The sequence below is a fragment of the Branchiostoma belcheri genome, unplaced genomic scaffold, assembly GCF_001625305.1.
Source record: "Branchiostoma belcheri isolate BF01 breed outbred unplaced genomic scaffold, Haploidv18h27 scaffold34, whole genome shotgun sequence".
NCBI classification, from domain to species: Eukaryota; Metazoa; Chordata; class Leptocardii; order Amphioxiformes; family Branchiostomatidae; genus Branchiostoma; species Branchiostoma belcheri.
In genome coordinates, this window is record NW_017803954.1 from 193,786 (window position 1) to 199,889 (window position 6,104).

The following is a 6,104-nucleotide window of genomic DNA, read 5'->3' on the forward strand; positions in this document are numbered from 1 at the left end:
CTAGTCAAACCTGTCTATGTTTATAAGAAAATTCAATGAGTGAATGAAAAAGTTTATTCCTCTCGATCCTTGCAAATGATTTTATTTAAGGATTCGTGCAAATGATATATCCGTATTCGTTTACAGTTAGGGATTCGAGCATATAAAACATCGTATCCATAGTGTATCTGCTATCCGAGCGGATACGGTATCACATCCGTTGGGTATTTTGTCGTATCCTTCACGGATTTGGCATTTGTTCGCATTTGTTCGGAATCTTCCGCATCCGTGACGGATCAATTTGACGGATGCGACGGTATCTGCCGGGATCCGTGGCCATTTTGCCCAGTGGTTTTTTAAGTATTTCTATACTTTAACCGCAAATAAAATGACATTATTCTAAAATGACCGATTCTCCTGGAACACAAGATTAAAGTCGCAAAGTAACTCTGGATTTTATGCCGTTCAAATCCTAAGTCCATTTATTTTGTTCACATGTTCATGGCACGCAGTTAGCGGGTCACTATTTACAAACAAAAAGCTCCAGTGACGCATCATTTGTTGTTGTTTTTTGCTAAATCTATGCTTTAAGGCCTATCGATTAATATTAACTAGGCACGATTATTGTATTTTTTTTCCACACATATCTTTGCATCAATGATGACAAACACCCCAGCGTTAGACGCGCTCGCCTTGGGCAGAAAGCGATGGCTTGTATCGAACACATGAGCCATCTTCAACCAAGTTGCTAGTACTGAATTATGTTGTCGTTCTGTATGGCAGACGAAACCTTGCTGGACATAACATACTGGCTTATGAAGAAGGAAAAAGCCCTGATGAAACTTATTTTGCTATTTCAGCTACATAAACTACGCAATTTCTTTTGCTTATGCCCCTTTCCACTAGACAGCTAGCTCAGGGCGACCAAAATTTGGTGTGGCCCTTGATTTCATACTGGAATATAATGCAATATGTACATGTATGACTTAAAAGGCAGTAAAATACACAAAATGTAATAAATACTTAGTAGTTTTTTTCATACTTCTTTGAGCAAACTGTTTTGGTCGTTCAGTAGTCGCACAGCGGTCGCAACCTCTTCAAGTTAAAGACACCACGCCGCCATCTTTTGGGGTCACTGACCTCCATTGGACTAAGGTGTTCCGCGGTGCGTTCTCATTATCAGGCGGGGGGCCGGCTCCAGGTAACCCCTGATAGCAGGGGATTATGTATGACCTATAGGAACATCGGGAGGCTGACTTTCTTGATTGATTGTGATGATGACATTGGCATTATCTACCGCATCTGTCCTAACATCGTCACAGTCAGACAAATGATGTTAGAAGTGCTTTTTTATCCGCACCAGTTTGCTCCTTCTATTTATATGTTCCACTCAACGTTAGAATCAATCAGGTTAGAGACGGAATGGATTGGGAGTTAAGGTAATTTTGTTGTCATTTCTTATTAATAAATTTCTTTCTAATCTATCATTTTTCTGTTTCCCACATTTAATTTTGTCCAATTGACCCCCTCGTTATCCTTAAGTATTCCTTTTTCATTTTCCGTTTTTCCTAAGATGTCTTCTCTAAACGTGGAACTTCCTGCTGTTCCCTGAGCAGTAGCAGAAGTTGATTACTCCTTGAGATACCACCAAGATTGATCCTCTCCTTGGGGTCCGTTCTTATCTTCCTACATAAATTCTCAAATCGTGACATGTATCTAAAGATATTGGACTAAAGTAACCGGCCCCGGCTGGTTTGATATTTTTGTGTTTGACTGGCAATAGATAGTCATGGATAGCTCCACATATCAATTGTATTCTTATACTTTTATTATGAAGACTTTTCGCATTAATTATTTCTTGTTCGTATCCGTTTTCAGACAAGGACGTTGATATTGTTTTATTCAAGGCATAGCTACGTTTAAGCTCAGTTTTGTTCGGTGAAAGATTGCCTTGTTTTTAATATCTTTTTATTATTTTGTATCAAGTTTCTTGCCAACATTTCAGTTCAGCAGTGGCTTTAAGTGATCTTCCATGCACTCCCACATTATTAATGTTTTGCGCTGTAAGCATATAAAAATGATATATTGCTGGCATGATGAAGTTTTTCTTCTTCCATGATTGTTTTAGTCGCAAATCAATAAATTATGTCCTAATTCCGTGACCATAGTGACCTCCATGGTGATGTAAATGCATTTATAGTGTCCTTCAGTATCGGGGTTTAGAGCGATGTCTTTCTTCGTAAATTGTGTTTATGTTTTGTTTTTGTAATTGATATATCAAGGGAACAACAAAGGCAGAGATATTCCTGCAGGTTCTATGCTAAACATGTATCTATCATAAATATATTACATACGATAATGAACATATACAGTCTTGATCTTCCTTTAACTCTTAATGCTTGTCATCCTGTTCCGGCCATCTTGATGACTGACCAGACTACAGATTCGTTCCTCATTCCGCTCACTGATAGAGAGTAGGAATCCCGTCTTGTCTGTGATGTTTTCGGGCATGTTTGATCCCCCGTCCCCCCACCTGGACGTCCTGTGAACGGTCCCCTTTTCTCCCTGCCCCTGTTCGGGCCCACCTGGGCCTCCCATCCTCCCCCTAATGGGATTCCAATCGAATTCAGCCTTCCTGGCAGGTTGGCGAGGTGTCGTACCTCACGGATATGCGCATTTCTGCTGTGCGCCGCGTTTCTGCCGCCCTAATGGCGAGCTAATCAGCTTACACCACAGTCGGTTTACTCGGATTGTGGGCGAGCTGTACCTGACTGCCCTCTGCCTCCATCTCCAGGTGTTTTCGAGGCATTTGTGTGACGGAATTTCCGAGATTTCGGATTGGCGCGGCCCCCTCTCGGCCCGCCCCGCCTCTACTGCCCCCCTTTTGTAATGGAGGTGCTCTCTGGCGCGAAAGAAGGATCGTTCTTACGGGACAATAACGTCTTTAGGAGCGGCGGATCCCTAAGTCTCTTGGGGCAAAGGTGAGTACAATAGGGAGTCAGGAAGCACGAAATGTTGTAAAGTCTCATCCTCGTAGTTATAATCCGACATTAAGGGGCCCAGGTAGGGGAGAGCGCGCAGCCATAATTTAAGGCGCATCCACTGTATTCATTTCCTTCGCGTGCGTCAAAAAATGTCGATTTTGGAGACGGACTAGGCTTGCACGGCGGTGTGATCGGAATGAAAGAAACAGCTTGGGAGAATCGATCAGCGTCTTGTGCAGCCCGGACTATCTTATTTCCGATGCTGACGATTTCTTCACTCCGCAGAGGAGAGTAGCTCTCGTCTGCATGTTTCGTCATCGTCTTCTTCCGATTTTACCGGCGCATTGTTCTTTGCACCCATGCTTGCCCTCTGTGCCTGCCTTCCCGAGTCGTTACATGACTTTGACACCGTAGCGGCTGTGTCTAATCACCTAAAAGTCAGCGGTCGGGAGTGGAACCGCCCTAGAAATGCCCCTGGGGAGCCCCCGCTCAATCTGGGTAAAGCCCCCATGACTTTTTAACGACAGTCCATCTGAGAAAACAGCGCTCCTCCTCCGCCCCCACCATCAGTAAATGCGTGCCAGGCCCGCGGAGCCGCTGGACCGAGCACGGATCCCCTCGCCCGGAAAATGGGGCAGAAAATTTCCAGGGCGACGATACCGGAGCCCCTGGGCAAGGGTAAATCCTTTCTCATGTGTGTTGTCAGTGAAGGGGAACGGGCTTGATGTTGACCTGAAAGAGGGGTTGATTGCGCGGTGCCGTGTGTGTGTGTGGAAGGTGTGTCACCTGGACCGGCCCCACCTTCTTCACCAGCCTGTAACAGGTGGGTACCCGGCCGCCATGACCGTCATGCCTGTGCCCTGCTTGTCGTTGTTTTTCTGGAATATTCAGCAAGTGGGCGGAATGCGAAATCTCTTCCCCTGCCGTCCGGGGAAAAGTAAACCCCAGCTCGGGATTATTTACTTGGATTTGTCGGAATGGGCGCTTCACCTGGCGGGGCTCTAACAGGTGAACACGGCATACCGACAGGTACCTGCATATTGTTGCTTCAGTAATTCTTTTCGTGACAGTTTTAGCACCTAGGTGCCCCGCTGTGTCGACAAATAGGACGGAGGCTTACCCACCTGCCGCTTCTATGATAAGGTAACGTTTTGGCTTTTTTTTAATTGAGTGATTCCGCCAAGTTCGTTGGGCGCGCCGCTTCAGCCAGTGGTAATTTCCGTGTGTCCACTGAGGGAATCGTGCAGGTTTTATCATTATATTTCCACACTCATTATTCGTCGATAAACAGTCAGAATGAACCATTATCATGGTCCAACAATAGTGGGATGGAAGTTATCAGGCATTGCTAGTTGGCAAGCTGGGTGAACTTTGACCCCCACAGGTCAGAGATTTAGCGGCGTTGACGTCATATTCGGAACTATTGATGGGCAGACAGAGGGGAGGAATGTGGAGAGGGAGAATCACCGCGATTCATCTTCGCCGTTTTTTTAGTCTGACCACGCATGCGTGGCGTTGGAACACAGGTGAGCCCTCTCTGCTTCTCCGGGCCTCCGGAGGGCGCCTTTGTCTGGGCCACAATTGATTTGCTACGCGCGAAATTCTGCCCGGCGTGACGCGGGCACTGACTGGGGTACTGAATGGGTGGTTGTGAGGAGACGGCCCGGCCACATATCATATTTGGGAGCGCTCCGTTAATGATGCCTTCCTCCAGTGGCTCACTTAGCGCACTCCTGTGTTAGAGCAGACGGTCTGCTATGCTTAGATATGTACGGAAATTCTATCAATTAGTGAAATATGATAAGCGGTAAGAAACGCGCTCACAGTCAGCGTTTATTGCATTAGGGTACCATATAGCCTTTGTGGCTTGCTCTGTTGGCTGTGTACTATAAGTGGTGGTTTTTGTTAATGATGTTAAAACGACGGCGGGAGTTAGGTGTGTGGTGTGGCACGGATATCTGTTCAAAATCTTCCCGCCATGTGCCTTGTGCTGGCAGGCTGGGTCCTCCCACAGCAGGCATTGGCATGCTGCGCGCGGAGCCGCGCTCCGTGTGACGTGTGTGCTGCGGTGGGGTCCACCGCCGGGGTGGCTGCCATAAAGTGTCTGTAAGGCGGGAACCACAGCCTAAAGCTGGGGGCTCGCTTTCTCCCCGTGTTTCTGCGCGTCTGGGAAAGGGACGGACGATGTGACGACCGTGGGTGGAGTGTTCCACGGCGGTGACCCGGTCGATACGTGGGGAAGCACGGCAGGGGGACGGGAGGGGCCTGGCGACTGGAAACGTCAACTCTGAAGATCCTCACGTTATCTGCCTCCCGTCTGCGCTTTAAATCAGGCTTCCTGAAGATGACGTCATTGTCCGTACAGGTAGGCTAGATAACCAGGGACAAACCGCTGACTGCTGCGGTGTAGGTGTCGCTAGGTGTTCGCAATGGAGAGTGGTTTAGTCTCTCTCTTCACGGTTTTCTGAACCAAACTGGTGTGATATTGCTCTACTATCATATCTGGGATATTCTATTTGAGACATTGTTTACATCTAACCAGTGTAAAACAGATTGGCAGGTTTGGGAAATGAATTCATGTCGATGCCTTTCTAAATTCATCTTAAGAGATGAGACAAAAGATAGAAGAGATTATTTCATTAAAACTCAATGTCTTCCTCAGTGGACCGGATATGTACCAGAGAGTAACTGAAATATTGTATGTCCTGAATATTCCCCCGGAGAACACACATATATGGTGGTGCTAAATAACTCTTTGACATTTAAAACCTCGTGTTTTGTTATTGCTTCAGTATTTCAAAATTTCAGGCGAATCGGAAATCAATGAGCCAGTTGACACATCTCCACCTTCCTAACACCTTCTCTTCTCAGGGAGTTAAGTTGCGGGGGTGGTTTGAATGGGATTCTTGGAAGTCCCTTTTGAAGAGGTACGGATAAAAAATGAAACGGGGGTGACTTGCTGATCATAACGGGTAACCATGTTGTGCAAGGTCGAGGGTCAGGGTTACAGCAACATTCCAGATGATGTGTTTCCAATGTAGAAGTCAACGATTCGACAAATAAGTGGCAATACATGGTAAATGTTCTAAAACGTGCCAATGCATTTTAGCGTTATGTGGACAATGTGGGGAGAGAAAAAAT

At 46.3% G+C, this 6,104-nt stretch overlaps 1 protein-coding gene across 6 annotated transcripts in view; it reads left to right on the forward strand.

The window, feature by feature from the left end:
• Positions 1-6,104, forward strand: part of LOC109475561 (tripartite motif-containing protein 2-like) — an 82,394-nt gene that overhangs the window by 45,387 nt on the left and 30,903 nt on the right. The window contains exon 1 of one of the 6 annotated variants that reach the window (XM_019776236.1): positions 5,294-5,328. The exons of the other annotated variants lie outside the window; for them this stretch is intronic. The gene's annotated coding sequence lies outside the window, so the exon portion shown is untranslated. Of the gene's footprint in view, positions 1-5,293; positions 5,329-6,104 lie in introns of those variants that run through there. 6 annotated transcript variants of the gene reach the window in all.